Below are 18,026 nucleotides of genomic sequence, written 5' to 3'. Positions count from 1 at the left end.
TCTCCATCGTCACTATGACAACGTGCTGCAAATACTCTCAACAAAACAGAAGTGTTTCCTGGGGACACTAAAGAGGGATGAACCTTGGAAGTAGGTGAGGTTGTGCCAGTTAACCTCTACTTCGTTTCTCCCCCTTTCTGGAAGGTTTTTTTTTTTTTTTTTTGTGGCTCAATTAGATGATTTTGCCAACTACATCTGTAGCATGAGATACAGCAGAAATCAACACGTGCACATTTGGTCATTGTAATTAAATTTATATGGGACGAAAATCTTTATTTTCTCAAAAGCAAAAAGTGGGAAAAATCCATATTGTTTGCAAAGTACAGCCTCTATTATTGTGATTTGTTGTTCACCAAACTAAAACTAAATTAGGCGAGAAATGACAACAGAGCCTCAACACCAAGACGGAGAAAAGGAGCTTTCCAACGTATTAATCTGAAGTACAAATCAACCTTTAGTGTTCAGTTCACAGATCTGTGAAATTAAACAAGGAGATCTGACATAATTCAGAACGTTATGACTCATGAACTGACAGATATACAGGTTAGTAGACTGTGTTGATTCATCAGTTTTACTGTGTTTAATGTGTTCGTCGTGTAATTGTTTGGTTTTTTTTCTGCAAACATCACTCTGCCTGTGGAAAGATCAAATCTCTCCACACGACTCGTCCACATTTCACCTCAATCCAAATCAATAAATCAGATCATCTGTTCAGGCATTAAAACAGTTTCCCGCTTAAGGGTAGTAAAGTTTCAAAACAAAAAAAAAAACCCTCATTCAGGGATAATAATTCAAATTCATTCATGTTTTATTGGCTCTGGTATTATCTTGACATTTTCTTGACATTATTATCTTGACAAACTACAACTACGGTGTTCTGCTCGTCTGCACCACCCCCCTCCCCCCTCTCCCCGACATATGGAAGCTAGTGGCTAACCTTTCTGTGGGAAAACTGATATTGAGGGCTGGGAAGAGTAGGCTTTTAATAACAAGGCCAATATTTGACTCCAGACTCTGCAGCGCAAAAAAACATCAATACTGCTAGTCATTAAACAAATGGTGAACAAAAAAAAAAGAAATCGCTCTCGGACCGGTTCCCACTCCAGAGAGCATGGCAGGAGGACGCAGTAAAATATTTAATCACCGCTCTTTAAAAGCTCAGAGATTTATTCACCCCACACTGTAGATGGCTGCAAACGGTGCGATCTGATCTGTTTAAAATACCGCCCTTGATCCGCCCAGGGCAAGAGGGCTTTTCTGGCTCGCTTTGTAACGTGACTCGCTGTTTAACTGCCCACTAGTGATGGAGAGAGAGGGAGTTAGGAGGCCAGCAGGCAGTGGAAGGTCAGCCCAATGTGAGCTGCCGAGCTTGGCTGGTAAACATCCCCGGGGGAGAGGTGTAAGAGGCCGCTTACCAAGCCTCGACCCGCAGCCCACCAGGCACAGCTCGGCAGATGAGGCTGGGGCTGCGGAGTAAACCAGCCGAATCTCCCACCATCCTCCTCACTCCTACTAAAAAATCATTCTCATTTGTAATTCACATGCCCGTAAGGGCCCAGTGCCTGCCGATCGACATCCATGCCAGCCTCTCTGTGTCTGTAACACCTATCTGACTGTGGAGCCCGTGGGTGGATGAGCATGAGTTAATGCTTCTCTTTGAGAGACCTCGCTTCACCTTTGATCACAAATTTCAGAACTTTTTTTTTAATGCAGAACTAAAGTGCTTCCAGTATCAGCAGATGCTTTTTTTTTTTCTGCGTGGCCTTGTAAGGTGAGAGGCTTCGTGTGTCACTGTGCTGAAGCTCACCGAGGTCCACAGCTGTCTCGCCATGTGCCGTTTCTGCAATTGATTACTTGGGTTTGACGGATATGATGCCATAATCCTCGTGACAAAACCGGCTGCTGCTGCGTTGAGCCCCGGGGCGGCTCCTCATGCGGCCTGGCTCATTTGCATGGCCCAGTGATGTAAGCATTTGAGACAAAAGACAAAACCCGGGTGACAGCCACATGACGAAGTCACCGGAAAACAACGTGTAGACGCCCCTCTTTACAGACAGGTAACATGAATGAGGAGCTTTGTTTCACGAGAGAGACCGCTGCCTCCAGTCGTGTTTTCTTTTGAAGGTCAACCAAACAAAAAGTCCCTGTGGTGATAATGATGAGGGAACCGAAAACACGACGCATGAGCGGAAAACATGAAGTCCCAGGCTGCAGTTCATCAAGGTCGTGGTTGAGTTCCATGTGCAAACATAGCATAGCAGAGCAGACTAAGTCACGAGCTACAGATCACGATATGCTGGAATAAATTTAAACGACAAATATGTAGCCAGAACAAAATAACAACTCTTATGAGTAAATAACTACTGTTTCCAAGGTCAAGAATAAACTTTTTATAATCAACATGGACAAGCTTTTCTCAGTTGTTGTGACTCTTCTTCCCTGTCGCATTTTGTTCATTATTGAAGGGGGGAAATGGAGTTATGACAGCTAACAAGCTAGCTAATGGTCAGTTAGCAAACTTGTTAGCCTGGTAACAGGTCAAATTATAGTTTTCATTCACAACACACTGTCTCATATCTGTCTGCTCTGCTGCAGAACAGTTTATACTCTGACAGGTGATTAGATAAAGTTGAACTGATCAGTTTCACCTTCATGATGGTTCAGTTGGAATTCATTGATTTTACTGTGAAATCCTGTGCGGATTTTAAACTCCCAAAAACCCAAGCAAAACTGTGACAAGTCAGAGGTGGGACTCGGTTTTCTGCAGTTCAGCACTGAGTGTGTGTGTGTGTGTGTGTGTGTGTGTGTGCAGCTGTGGTGTTAGTTTACAAGACCAGCTCTAAGCTACTGTGATCTCCCGCACAGTTCTCAGAGTAATAATCCCTGAAATCTTGAGAAGCATCGGGCAGATCCATCAGCGCGCAATAACAGAGGGGATGTGAAGATAGCTTCTCTTCTTCCTCTTCTTCCATCTCCCCTCGCACACTCGTTCTCTTTCAGATGGGTAATGATGCTACTTGGGAGGGCAGACTTGATAACTCTGCCGAGATAATCTGGCGTTGTAATCCTCTCCTCTGTAAATTGGACCCTTCGACTGCCAAGACGATGGGATTCTGAAGTGCTTTTGAGACACACTCACCCACAGATTACCCCACTCATTTCCCATCTCACCCTCCCATCTCAGCCACTTTCATGCTGTCATTTTTCTGTTTTGTGTATTGCTTTATTTTTTTCAAGAAAAGATTGTGATCGTTTTAGTCTTTTTTTTTTTCCCTCTAAAATCCACTTTGAGTGTTTTCCCCCTTCGCCCAACTGATGAAATGGAAGCTCTGCCAAGAATTGTCAACAAAGTTAGGGACACCGTGTGAGGTGGCTGTTTGGAAGGTTGTGATTGCTCATAATAATCAGCGTGCCTTCAGGCAGCACTGTCTTTTGATGCTTCAAAGTGACAGGAGGGTGAGGAAGGCACATGTTCGAGATGATGATGATAGAATTACACTAAACCTGCTTCATGGGTGACAGCTCAAAGAGGCTACAACCCGCCCCACGTATTTTCTTACTGTGGGTTCCCGCGCACTATGGTCTAATATTATCTTTAAAAAAAAATTTAAAAACACACACACACACACACACACACACATATTCTAGTGAGGATCTGGCTCACTAGTAGACATCAAAGAACCAAAGGCAAAGCTGCACACTCACGACTGTGATGCAATCTTTTTTATTTTAAATTCTATCCAGCAAAGTTTCTTCATCCTGTGGAAGGCAAGAAGAGCCAAAAAATGATCTATAACTTATGAGTGTGCAGCTTTTCCATTCCTCCACTGTATTAAAAATCTGAATACATATTGTGATAACAGCTTGAGAGATGGCTTATAAGTATCTGGAGGCTCGTTTTTTGGTTTATTGTTGGTAATTCTTTGTCGTCTTTAGAGTTTTCATTTCTCTATTTTGTTGTTTTTCTCTGTCAATTCAATTCAGTGTTTTTGTAATGTTGAAAACTGCACATAAAATATATTTGAAGAATACATAGCTCAGATTTTTGGTATTAAATGTGTTCAAAATCCAGAGTTGGTATCAGGCGAAGAAAATAAGATCCTCGCCCTTCCCCAGTTCCCATCATCATCGTCTGTAGTTATATACTGTAGCACGAGTGTGGAAGCAAATGCAAGACTTCTTCCCTTGCCTCCGTCTTCTTTGATAAAAAACTACATTTGTTGTCATTGCTCTTTGAAAAGAAGCTACAGATTCATTCATTTCACATCTGGTTTTAGTCTCGGTGGCAGTTTTGTTAAAGTTATTGTTCTATTGAGAAGATATTGAAGATTAAAGACGGGTCTCTTGGTGGACAGGCATCTCACAATCCACCACCCAGACTCCAAATTTTGGCTTTCTGGTTCCAGTAACAGAAAAGATGAAGTGTACAGTGGTGAGGCTTCATAATGTGCAGGACCTGAAGGTGTGCTGAAGGTTGCTGGTTGCCTCAGATCCCTGTTGTGCTCAATAAATCAATCTGGTTTAGTAAAAGTTTCTAGAGCCTTTATCGTGCTTTTGCTCGGCCCAGACAGCGGCCTGGTTCCTTGGCCCATGTCTGGCCCACACATCCGGGCAGAGTCTGGCTGTTATCATCTGGTGTTGACTGACAGCCGGACCATTTTCTGTGTACGCACCAGAATTGGTCCAGATGTAGACGAAGCATCCTACAATCACGCGATATATGTACATGGGCCTCACTTGGGCCGTGGAACCGGGGATCCGCTTAACTTTTTTTTTTTTTTGTACACTGCCTGTGCCGCCTATGCCCGCTGTTCAAGGTGCACATGGTTTTGTTCATGCAGTGCACATTAAACAGAGAGGGTTGCCAGGTGTGCCAACAAATTATTATTTAAAGGGTATGAATTATTCATTTATAAAAAAAAAAAAGAACAAAAAAGAAAAAAAAAGACTGACTCCAAAACCTGGTTAAGATTAACACCAACAACTATCCACTGTACTCTAACCTTCGGTTTATGGTACAAGTCAACACGTTGTGTATTCTGCCTTCACTTAGCTCCTCTTTCCTGCACCTGCCTGGTCATCGATCCACGCAGGGTTGACTCTCTAATGGTGGAATGACCTTCCTATTCCTGTCATAATAGAGGACTCACTCCCCCCTTCATTTGTTGACTGAAAACCCCCACCCCCACCCACCCACCCAAACATTGACTCATATCCCTTATCAACATCTTTCTTCTCTGCTCTTGCTCTCGTACGTTCCCGTCTGGAATCCCTCTTCTTCTCCACTTAGCCTCCATCTCCAGCGCGTTGCCTCTCACTTTCATCATTCTGTCACAGCAGAGTTGTGCGGGCGCTGTGGTCGTAACCCCTCGACCTTCTTAGTATTGGTTTCTGGTAATGATGCTGATCTACTTCAGGAAGAGAAGATCATTCTGCTGTGGGGTTCACCGGAGATTGTCAGCTATTGGACTACACGGTAAATGAAAATGGATAATTGGAAAGTAAAAAAAAAAAAAAAAGCCTCAGGCTGAAGTGCACCATATAATATTTTGTTAGGTGGTACCTTACAGCACAATAACTGATGCATAAAGCTGTAGCACTTTAGAATGAGGGATGTGCAGTGTAGACTTTATTCCTTTTAATGGAATTAAGAAATACAAATCAAATAAAGTCTGCACAGTATATCCGTCTTTCTAATGTGCTCCTGCTTTTTGCATTAAGTTATAATACTTTGTCACTGTCCAATAAAGATTTTTAAAGTTTTCAGATACATAGAGAATAAAAAAATAAATAAATAAAAAAAGCCCTATCACTAAGAGACTGTCCTTCCTGCATTGTTGTTAAGTTTCCTTTTACCTCACACTACTTCTCAAAGTGATAGTTTGGGTTATTTGACGTGGGGTTGTGTGAGGTAGTTCTGTATAGTCAGTGTATTACTTGCAGTATATTGGGATCGGTGACGTACCAGTTTAGAGAAGCAGCTGGTCAAACAGCCCTTTCCTTTGGGAACTACATTTTCTCAACCGTTGCACTACCGTATTTCTACACACAAGCGCACTTACGCTTCGCTCTGTCTGACTCATGCAGGTAAAATAAACGATTAAGAAGAGTATAAACCTATTGTCGAGCTCCAGTTCAAGAACATACAGATGTTTGCTATTAATGGAACAACTCCGAAGGCGTCAGTATGCTCCAAACAAACTTGGTCATGTCACCTGACCACATATGTTGTGAATGTCCACACTCAAGAGTCAACAGTCTCTTCCTGGTGTCTTCACACTGCCTCCCCAACTTCTCTTTGAGAACTCATCTTTGTGGTTTTGATGCAACGCATCATGAAAATGGAGAAAACTGTGCACACTTACAGACGGCGTTCAAACCTCAAAAAACACGGACACATGAAAATTGGCGGAAATAGTTGTGCAAAGACTGAAAACGTACATTTCTCCTCACTCGCACAAACTCCTGCACAGAGCGGGAGTTATTGTGGGATAGGACACCCTCATATTATCCAACAATTCAACCAATCTGACGAGCTCTTCTTTTGAAGCACGCTGTACTGAGACTTTAAGGCTTTCAGCAGCTCGAACTAGAAATTGCATCAACAATAAAGATGCCAGAAAACTACAATAGAAAGAAAAGAGTCTTGTGGAGATAAAAAGACTTTGGCGAAGGCAGGAACTTGACCAACTTGAGGAGGACGGCATGTTTCCCTGCCTCAAGGTGAAATCTGAGGATGTGCGTCGCTCAGTAGCGCTGGAAACCCATTCACCCAGGTAGTGTTAACGCCTGTGTCATGATGGTCAGCAGGGCAACAGCAGCAGAGGTCCCTCGGGGTAGAGAGTCACACCCTCGCCCAATTAAACACTCATTTTGTGTGTGTTTTATTATATCCTTGTCGGAAAAAACCACTGCACTGACTCCATGTGGTAGAAACACCACATAAATACCCAGGACTATTTCTGTTCTGGTTTGATTCATTAATATACTGATTTTTTCCCCCGACACCCTTATTGGCACCAGTGGTGCACAGTGGTAGGCACTTCTGTTCCTGATCATTTCCTGGTTATTACACTGAATGATCCAGAGGATTTTCTCCAGTCTTGCTCATACCTGTAACAGCAGGGATCACCAGTGCTGCTCATTCTCACGTGTTTACCAGTCATTGTTTAACGCTGTATAATAGGAACAGACGAGAAACTGCAGGAAAGAAATGTAATGGCAGTTGAGCATAAATGTGTTTGTTTTCACACAGCAACACTGATTAAGAGGCTATTTAGCACATACAGTTTGTTTAGCTCTCACTCAGCCTGTGGGTGTCACACAAAGAAACAGGAATACAGAAAAAGCAGCAGTTAAGATGTACAGCCCAAAAAAAACAAAAACAAAAACAGAAACACTGACCAACATGTATCAGGCTGAGTGTCTTGATGTTCCTCATGATGTGTGATGTGTTGAGTTGTCGCCTGGATGTCAACCACATGTTTTAGCCACGGAGGACACGAGTGCAGCTCAGGGACCTCGTGGTCAGACAGTGTGTCCTTCGACCACAGTTAACACTGCAGTGTCAGCAAGTGCTGCTTGATTGTCCTTGTGTCAGACGGTGAAGTTCCAAAAATATAACATGGAATGGATTAAATGAATTAATGATTTTGAATATTTACCATTATTGATTCCATATTTTTTTTTGGGGGGGGGCATTTGACAGGTAAGGTGGAGACAGACAGGAAACACAGGAGAGAGAGTGTGGGAGAGGCGTGCAGTAAAGGGTCCCGCCAGCCAGGAGTCAAACTGGGGACCCGCCCGACCACTGGTTCTCCCCGTCCGAGAAGCTTTTATCCAAAGCGACTTACGAGTGAAGGACATTACTAAAGCTTCAGTGCAGTGGGACACCTTGAGGTAAGAAGCTAAATCTGTTCAATAAGGAGAAGTGCGAGGAGATCAGAAGAAGAAGAAGAAGAAGAAGTGACTGAAAGTGGTAGTTAGGCATGTTATGGTGTTACAGGTGTTATGAGAGGAGCTGCTCTCAGAAGAGATGAGTCTTGTTGACTGATAGAGAGGGACGCCCCTGCCTCCCCTGTCAGGGAACCACAGACCAGAACAGTCTGGACTGATCGCCTTGTGTGGCAGAACCAGACGACGTTCCTTGCAGGAACGCAGTTGCTGAGAAGGAGCATGAGTCTGTTATGATTGAGTTCAAGTAGAGGGGCGCAGACCCAGAGGTCGCTCTGTAGGCAGCAATAGTGACTTGAATTTGATTCAGGCAGCCATGGGTAGCCAGTTAAGGTCAATGAGCAGCACTGTGAGCGTGTCTGGATTTCGGGACTGCAGTGTAACAACTTTACATTATGCTCCTTCTCAATGATCCGTACGCCCTCTGAATTGGCAGCACAAAAAGGGTTTGTTTTCCCCCTGTTCCCCCAAAACTTGCAACAACCGGCCAATAAAGCTAAATTAAAGTTATTTTCAAGTAGTAGAAAGGACACAGGATACAGGGATATCTGTGCGTGACATTAAAAAAGAAGTAGCTCTTAATGTTACAACAGCAGCCTCCGAGTGCCGCTGGTAGCAACAGTCAGAAGATGCGATCTCTTTCTCAACCGTGTAGCACACTTTACTCTCTTAACGACTGTTGAGGCTTTTGACGAATTCACAACATAATTATCTCATTGTCATTGTTTTTCTTGTGATCACATGACATTACGTGACATTAACGACATTAACACAAACCTGTTAGCAAACCGTCTGTTCACGCATCTTGCAGATACAGAGCAACATCAGCTTTTATTTGGAGTCGAGTTACCTGACAAAACGTTTTAGCCTCTGTCGGCTCTGTTGTGGTATTCACCGGCTCTGGAGACAGACACTCGGCTCTTCAGCTGCTAAATGCTGCACTACGTTCACCAACTAGTCTCTAACTTTGTCATATTCTTTGTTTAACCCTGTTACTCAGAGATTTAATTATCTTGTTATTTTAAAGACATGAAACCATTGAGTCATGATCACGACTTAATGACCTCATTATGTTGAGAGAACCAGAGGTAGGCGTAATATTATACGTGAGCTTCTTGCGTCTCCTCTGTCACTTTTGAGCTGCTCTCCTCTGGGACGTCTCTCTCTCTCTCTCTCTCTCTCTCTCGCTCTCGCATCGGGCAGAGGGGGAATTACTTGGATAAACAGAGACTTAAGAACACAAGCCTGTTTTCCCGCAGTAATTAGACATTTTAAGTCATAATCACAAGAAAACAATATTTGATGCTACGAAATATCATCAGAATTAAATTGCTATCATGACATACTGGGTTTAGGAAAATAAACACAAGCACCATTTGTTATCTGGAGATGATATAATAATGATGGGGCGCAGCTTGATGTCTTGAGATGACAAGATAACTAAAGACATAATAGACATTCATCATCATAAGCAATAGCAACCACAGATGCTCTGTAGGGATACAGAGAATAAGTTTTCAGACTATCACTAAGATTATTACTTGTAGTAGGGGTGGTACTGTTGAAACAGAAGGAGCGCAACTGCCGTCTCTTCCGACCATATGCTTGTGTTTGACGGCTTAACATGAAATCATGGGGAGGCAACAGTGGATACACACACTGGGATGGGTATCATGCGCACGAGTTTACATCTGTGTGGGTTTGGCGAAGTGCGTCAACTGGACATTTTGTGACGGCGGTGGGTTTCTGTGTGAGGCTCAGCGTTTTGGCAGTGACAGCGGAGAGCGAGAGCGAGCGAGAGCGAGAGAGCTCTATTTGTTCTACTTCCATTTGTCCTAAAGCTGACTTCTGACATTTATTCAGATGATAAACAAACAACCAAATCTCTCTTAATCTTTGTCTAGTTGAAAAAACCTGCTGGGGATTATGGATGCCAGTATTGGATTAAGATCACACAGACACCAGATACACACAGCGTATCACTAATACAGCCAAATGGCCAGACATGTTTCCAGTCTCTCCTTATGGCTGCTTGTGTTATGAAGTCATCACTTTTTCACATTCAGCTGTGAGTGATAAACACATTAAGATAGACTTTTACATCAGGTGCACTGAGGAGCCATGGGTATGTTTTATTTTCACACATGGGGAATGTATAATGCCTAATCTCTACATGATGTGATTACTACAGGATGTGATCTATATACACTGCAGTCTGCATTGGCATGTTTCAATTGTTTTGGCGCTGTACTCCAGCACATTTGATTTGATTTTAAATGAAATAATGACTGTGAGGATTAAGTGTTGACGTTCAGTCTTTAATTGGATCAACAGCTTAGGACTCGCAGCAGTCACCCAATTTTAGGACAGTACAGCAAAGGAAGGACAAAATGTACAGACAAGGAAACTGAGAAGTTTTTAAAAAAAAATTTTATGGTCAGTCACTTGACCTAAGTCCAATTAATCATGTGTTACACTTGCCAAAGACCAGTCAGCCCAGTATCCCAAGGAATTAGGTTGATATTGATTCTGCAGTGCTCGATCTACGTCCAAATAACAAGACAGGAAGCGGTGTGTTGTTTTTATCACAGGGTGGAAAGTAATGGCGCAGAGCTCAGGGTAGTGGACAGACATCTGCTCCAGCTGACTTTCATTTTAGAGACCGAGAGACAAACATCAACATGGTAACATAGCTGTTGTGAACCTCACAGAGCAGCTAGCGTGGCTGCGGACTCCTCTGATGGTATCATCTATATTCTGTATCACGTTGTTACAGCTCTTTTGAAACTGTACTATGTTTACTGAGTAAAATACTCATATCAAGACTCCGCTCAGTGGTCCATCAAATGTTAATATTCTAGATGTCTCGTGTATGATTTTATACACATTTGATTTTTGATTTTTTTAATTTTAAATAATGTTCTGTAGATTTGAACAAGATTAAGATTAACATTAACAATGCTTTATCCATAGTGTAGTTTCCATGCATTGATTTTGTAGAAAAAATCATTTTAAAAAACTGAATTTTCAGAGATGTACTGTCACGCATGGTTTTGCAGGAATCCTCCAATATCAACATACTTGTTTGCAATAGGATTGAGACCAGACTGAAGGCAAACATCACCAGGGAAATTACCAACTGTCTGCTGATGTCTATAGGTCATAGAGTGCTCAGTAATCATTACTTCATTATTACATGAGTACTCAGTAGTCATGATTGTATCTTTCACGGTTGTGATGCTGTCGTGGTCGGACTGCGGGGCTGCCCGGGGCCATATGAGTTCAGATCCTCCACCACATGATTTGTAGTCCCACATAAAACACAAGCAGTCCTCTGAGTTCAATGTGATGCCGACTTTATTACAAAAAATAAAAAAATAAATGAATAGATAAAACAGAGCAACAAAAACCTTTTAATCCCATGGAGCAAACTGAACTGTCTCCGTAGTGCACTCATTTTTATATCGTCACTCACTCCTCCTGGTGTGGGCCTAATTCTAGGTTCACTCCTTCCTTCGTGGCAGGACACTGTTGTTTCACATTTTACTTTCCACCTTTGTCAAAAAATAATGGAGTCTGACACTACTCAGTTGAGTTCCTCGGGAGTGGTATCTCCTGTCCCACTCAGCTCTGTGCGCACACGCACACACGATAAAGTTTTAAACTTCTTTTAAAATGTTAAGAAATGACAGCTGATCTTTTAAATATTTGACACAATGAATACACAAAACATAAATACTGATAAGGGATTATAACAAAAATGATAAGTAACAAGAAAAAATATATGTGAAAATAAAACTTCAAATAAAAAGCTTAAAACTGCGTACATGATAAAATTAACTACATTCTACCATAAAGGAATAAAAAAGTCACTTTACTTAGGTCAAGATAAACACAAATAGTACACATCACTAATCCAATCTATGCACAACCCCCTCAGTCACATGTACACATTCAAAAGATCCATAGCTGAAAAAAGACTAATTGCGCATCATTTTCTACACACCATCAATCCAAGCCATCTCAGACTGTATCCCCCCAATGGAATATCACCAATACATTTACATACATGAATGCTTATCGACAGGCTGGGATTAGCCCATCATCCAGGTAGATATTCTCCCCGGTGTGCAAACAGTGTCTGCAATCCTTGTGAGAGGATGAAACACTGAAGCCTTGTGGAACGCTGTCATCATTATACTGTATTAGCCCACACTTCTCCCCCTTTCTATTCTTCAGCTTTCAGGGCTTCTGCTTCCTCAAAGAGACCCATGGGACCAAACATGAGATCTATAGCTTGTGTGTGTGTGTGTGTGTGTTTCTCATAATTGGCTATAAGGTGACGCGAGTCTTCGAGTTGTTCCAGCGGACTCCAAAACAGGCACTTTGAATTCAGCCATTGTGCTCACATGTTTTTCCCTCAGCGCAGGCGTTCTGTTGATGTGACTGCAGCGTGATTGTTAATCCCGACTCAACCTATAGGTTGCGGGACCAGTTTTTAAGACTCCTCTTATGGTCACAAGAACATTTTGTATTTGAAACATGTTTGGTATTTGGGTTACAGGCCCTATGGATTAGGGTGTTGCACAGTGTTGATGTGAGGATTCTGCTAAATGCAGTGTGACTTTGTGTTGTTTCTCTAAATAATATTTGAAGGAACACACTCCTTTGACATTTCTTCACATATTCTGTTGCTTTAAAGTGTGTTTTTATTTTCCTGTACATAGTGAAGCTACTTTTGCGTTGCAAAATATGTCATATGAGCGTTTTCTGAGCTGAGCGAAGCTGATCTGATGGTTATGATAAAAAAAAAAACATCACCTTCAGAGTCACAGGAAACCAGCGTTGGCTGTTGGAGATGTAGAACATGGTCTCCAGTATACAATAACAACTGGCTGTATTTCATCTTTTTTGTTCCCTTGAAGAGATACAAACCAACAATAAATTAAACAAAAGAACAAGTACTGTCTGAGTGGCCACCGCCTGATAGTTTATTCATCTGAGCCAAAGAACTTTTCATCCAAAAATGATTTAAAGACCATAGAGGAGCCATAGTTTTGTTCATAACAATAAACATAGCCAGTGCAACAACAAGTGCTTTTATGATGCTCAGAGGGCTTCTGTAATTAGTCGAAATTTAAAAGCCCGAACATCATAGTGCAGTTTTCTGTTTTCTGTACTTTGCAGGACACTGACATTTTAAGAACCTCATCATTTTAACCAAGATTTAAAAAAAAAAAATACATATATATATATGTATATATATATACATATATATATATGACAGGCTCCAGAGTTGTAGATGCTGAATGCTAACAACACAAACGTTTCATTATCTTGGTTAGAATAACATAGTCTTCATATCTGTCTGTCCAGTACAAGAGTAGATATTATTTCAAAGTATGACCTGAAGAAAAGACATTACAGCTTTTTATTAGGATGATGAAGGAAAAATGTGGCAAAATCACTTATCTAGCAGAGGCTAATTGAACAGTTAGCTTGAAACTGTGAGTCTATTTGCTAAATAATCATCATTATTCAACCCAACACTTTACTCATTATCTTAAAACTAACTGCCAGTGGCAATCTTAGACCTTGGGGGGCCCCAGGCAAAGAAGCCCATTGAAGAAGCCCCCCCCCCCCCCCCAACATCCAAACTACTGGCAGACACCAAACAATTTATACAGATGTCCCCTAGATGCCTTACATGCAGACTATCAGTAGATGCTACAATTTATTGATGTTCCCTGAATGCCTCACATGCAGGAAAAGGGGGAGATGCTAGCTACAGCACACATCATCAGGGGCCCCACTTAAGGGGGGTTTGGGGCCACCGTAGTGCGCTGTATATGGGAGGTTTAAGGGAGTTTGTAGTTGTCATTGCGAAATGTGCCAATATGAGGGGCCCCTTTTGCCCTTGTGGGCCCCAGACATTTGTCTGGTTTGCCTCTCCTGGGCACATCTTCTAACTGCTACTCAAACTTATGTCTAAATACTGGAAGGGAAATAACACATTACCCAGTGTTAGCAAACTGCTTTGCTAGCTGGTGTCTTTTTTGCACCTGTCAACTTAAAAAACCTACAAATCCACCTTAACATTGATTAAGTAAATGAAATTAAAACTCAGGGAAAAAATGATTTTATTCAGAGAGAGTCTCTAATATCCTTCAGTGTTTGTTCACTGGTGAAAGTTTTGCAGGCTTAACTGTTGCAACGTCCTTGTTCCTATGCAAACAAGTGAGCACCAGTTTGAATGATGATGACAGCCCACAGCATCGCTGCCCTTTTCTAACCAATTATCATGTTCAAATTTCTCAACACCTCTGTTGTTTTTGTTGGAAGTGTGGTTTTGTGAGATAAGAAGGCAGGAGGCAAAGAGTTCACTCCCCTTTATATGCTAAAAGTCACAAAATGAAAGTGACGAGGCAGGTTGAGGGAGTAAATTGCAAAATGTCATTGCAACATAATTCCTGGATCCACAGATTGAGAGATCACAGATCAAACAGCTATTATAGTCTCAGAAAACAGTTGTTTTTTTTTTGTGAGAAAGACCTTAGACTTATTTACTTTCTGGCCCAGAGTTCAATGTAAGATTGAAGCCACGCTCATGTCTGTATGAAACTGTAGTCAGCGGACAGCTTAGTTTACAAGACACAATGACTGTGAATAGATATGTAACCACAAATTACTAACAAACTGTATTGATAAAACAAACAAGATATAATATGTAAATTATTTAGCTTTAGCGGTGCTGTGAAGCCTATTTTGTTACTGTAGGACAGAGCCAGGCCAGCTGTTTCCCCTTGTTCACAGTTATGCTTAATGCTAAGCTAACTAGCTGTGGAGCTGTAGCTTCATATTTCCTGTGCAGTCATGAGCGTGGTTTCAATCTTCTTAGCTAACTCTTGACAAGAAGAGTAGCTTTGTGTGTACTTTGCAGTACTCTGCAGGTCTACAAAGCACCGGACCCCGAGGGTCTAAAGGTGTTTGCGTTAAGGATGCAACTCTGTTATTCTGAGGAAAAGAGACAAAAATGATTAAAGTTTGAGTCACGATATCAAGTCTATTTACTGCCAGAACTGAAACTGGCAGAGGGTTATGGTGAACTGAGGGTGACTTAAGATTTAGCTTGTCCACATGAATTACAGCCCTCTGAGCTTGTGTCCTTTCCTTCCCCTCAAAAGAGCCTCACCATAACAGGCAGCATTGCATCAGAGCTAACAAAAAATACACAACCATTTTTCTGCTGCTTGAGGCCAAAGAGAAATGCAAGCATGATTTTTAAGAAGTGCATCTTATTTATCTGACTACCAAAGTGTCCAAAACGGTACATGTATCATAACCAGCGCAGACAACTGCTGCAGGAGCCACTTGAACTGTTGTCTATTTCGTATAACACAAAGAGCATTCTGACAGAGAGAGACTGACTGAAATGGAAATGCTGTAGATGAATGAGTCAGTGGGTCCATAGCCATCTATTAGATTGTCATCAAACACTGATGCAGAGTCAGACCAAATGCCTCAGCACTGCCATTTCTGCACAGGTGTCTTATTAGGGTTTCTGGGAATGCACGACGCAGCATCATCACCAGCTGATTAAATCTTGTTCGAACACTTTGTCCCTGCTTTTGAAATCATATTCAGCTTTTATTCTTCGTAGGACACTCACAGTACACGCAGTTTGTATTTTCAGTGCCTTCAAAGCAAGACAGCTTCCCTGCGTTTCAAAACTACAGTTTATTTGAAAGAGAAAACCATAAATGTGTGCAACAAATATATTTATTTGCATGTGATTTGGAGTGGACTAAATATGGTGTAATAGAAAAACAAACAAACATTTAATTGCAAGTGATTTGTCAAGCAAAAATACCAACATTTTGCTAATTCCTGCTTCTGAAATTAATGGATTTGTAGTTTTTCTCAGTTTTATATCATTTCAAATTGAATATCATTAGGTTTTAGAAAATAAGTATTCTGAAAATGTCACTTCTAAAACTTGTGATGGAAATTTTTTCCCATGTTATGACATTTTATAGATTAAGCAGTTAATGAATCAGATATTTTTCCACAGTGATGTATAAATGTATCTACAAATCCGAGCCACAGTAGATCAAATTGATTAATTGATTATAAAATATAATTAGTTAGCAGATCTGCTGTACAGCACCTATGGTAATCAGATTTCATATCACAATACAAACTGTATTTTCATGAGCCAATACTGAAGCCACATTTACAAGTTACTTTTGAATATACTAAATGATAAGTTGCTATTGATGATATATGATATATATGATATACTTTTCCATATAGCACATGCAATGAAAAACTGTATGACCACACATTTGGTAATGTGGTGTAACACGGTATCCTTTACAAGAGAATAATCTGGCTAAATAGCATTAACTCCCATAAAGTCATACTATGTGTGTGTTTAAACCCCCCTGTCCTGCGCTCTGATTGGCTGGCCGCGTTTACAAGTGCCCCGATGTTCTGGCATTCAACATCTGGGAGAAAAGTGAGCCGTGCCGGGCGGGGCGCAACACAAAAGCTCAAAGAACTGACCAATCGGAGTCGACACCAATCTTTGAGGTGGGCCCGTGATTGGGCGGATGACTTGTCAAGCTACACCGCGGGGGGGCGTGGCCTGAGCGGCTGCCGAAGTGTTGTGATTTCAGTCTGGCTCCAGTCTCGTCACAGGAGTGTGGGGCGCCTCTTCGCTGCTCCGGCGCTCTGGGAATACTATCCGCTTTTTGGCGAAGAAAACTAGCTAAAACTAACTACTCCTCGCTCGTTACCGCTTCTCCTCTGCTGCACTGTCTCTTCTGAAAGACTGCAACGTACATTTTTTTTTCACCTCTTTTTTCACTGTGGAGCTACGGGGGAAACAGCGAGGTAAGAAGTGGTTCGCTTGCTAGTTGTTGCAGACTTTAGCGATGCTGCTGCTGCTGCTGCTTCTGCTTCGCTTACTTCGCTCATTAAGAGTGTGATGCTCCAAGTTTGCCTCAGCAGATAGATTAATCCAACATATGCACGGTGTTTAAATCTTTCAAACACAACATTTCCCATAGGTTTTTTTTTTTTTTTCTAACCCTAAAGTAATCATTGACTCTCCATAAGTTGAATTCGGGCTCCGGAGAAGCCGTTTGTTTTCTCTTTTTCTCGGCCGTGTTTTCGAGCCTTTACTGCTCCGGGAAAGAACAGCACTATTCACAAGTCAGTATCAGCTGATTTTACACTGATTTTACAAGCTATTAGACATTTTCTACCCCTCTTTATGGCCTCCGAGACCGTGTTTGGACACACAACTTGGTGATTTATCTCTGTATTGTGACGGTATGTAAATCTAAATGCCTCATACCTCACTCTCCCTCTGTTGACCGATGCTGCAGGAGTAATCAGCAACTTATCACGAATTAGCAATTGATAACGTGTTGGTGTTTTTGTTTTGTTTTTTCAGTGGCGTCTTGCCTAAGACACTAATTGAATTTGGATATGCTGGTTTATTTTCCAGCAGAAAAATGTGTTTACTCATGATGTCTTTGTGCGGAGAAAAGCAACAGATAACGAGGGAGTATGCTCTAACATTAATAAATCAATTTGAGCATTTGGTTTGCCTGGAAAAGAAAAAAGAGTGTCTGCGTGACAGCACATCTCCCTGTCACTTTGCATAGATTTTATTTATTTATTTATTTTTTTACCTCACACTAAATTAGCTCACTTCAATCTGCAGTTTGGTCTTTAAGCCAAAAACTCGGAGGGGAAAACGATGAGATCATTGTTCTAACAGGTTTGTGTTTTTGCACGCAGTTGCAGCAGCAGTCTGTGCTGGACTTCGGTGCGACGCACAGGTTTCTAATCTCTCTCTGTGGCGGCGCACAAAGAGATGAGAAACCTGTGTTTTTCCTCTCATAAGATTCCCAGGAGCCGCTGGTGGTTATTTATGTTGAAATGGATGCTCAGAGCTGCTCTTGAGCCATTCTCTGCTAAAATGGGACTATGATTTGCCTCAGCCTGTTGTGCATTACCCCTTCTCATCTCCCTCAGTGGGTGTTCAGTTTCAGCTGAGGTTA

At 41.7% G+C, this 18,026-nt stretch overlaps 1 protein-coding gene across 2 annotated transcripts in view; it reads left to right on the top strand.

The window, feature by feature from the left end:
* Positions 1 to 16,661: 16,661 nt before the first annotated feature.
* LOC111222419 (semaphorin-6D-like) overlaps positions 16,662 to 18,026 on the top strand; it is a 152,009-nt gene continuing 150,644 nt past the window's right edge. For both annotated transcript variants that reach the window (XM_022746138.1, XM_022746136.1), the window contains exon 1: positions 16,662 to 16,848. The gene's annotated coding sequence lies outside the window, so the exon portion shown is untranslated. The remainder of the gene's footprint in view (positions 16,849 to 18,026) is intronic.

This window comes from Seriola dumerili, unplaced genomic scaffold, assembly GCF_002260705.1.
Source record: "Seriola dumerili isolate Sdu_G_001 unplaced genomic scaffold, Sdu_1.0 BDQW01000092.1, whole genome shotgun sequence".
Lineage (NCBI taxonomy): Eukaryota > Metazoa > Chordata > Actinopteri > Carangiformes > Carangidae > Seriola > Seriola dumerili.
The sequence above is the reverse complement of the archived record's forward strand: the minus strand, read 5'-3'. Positions and strand labels throughout refer to the sequence as shown.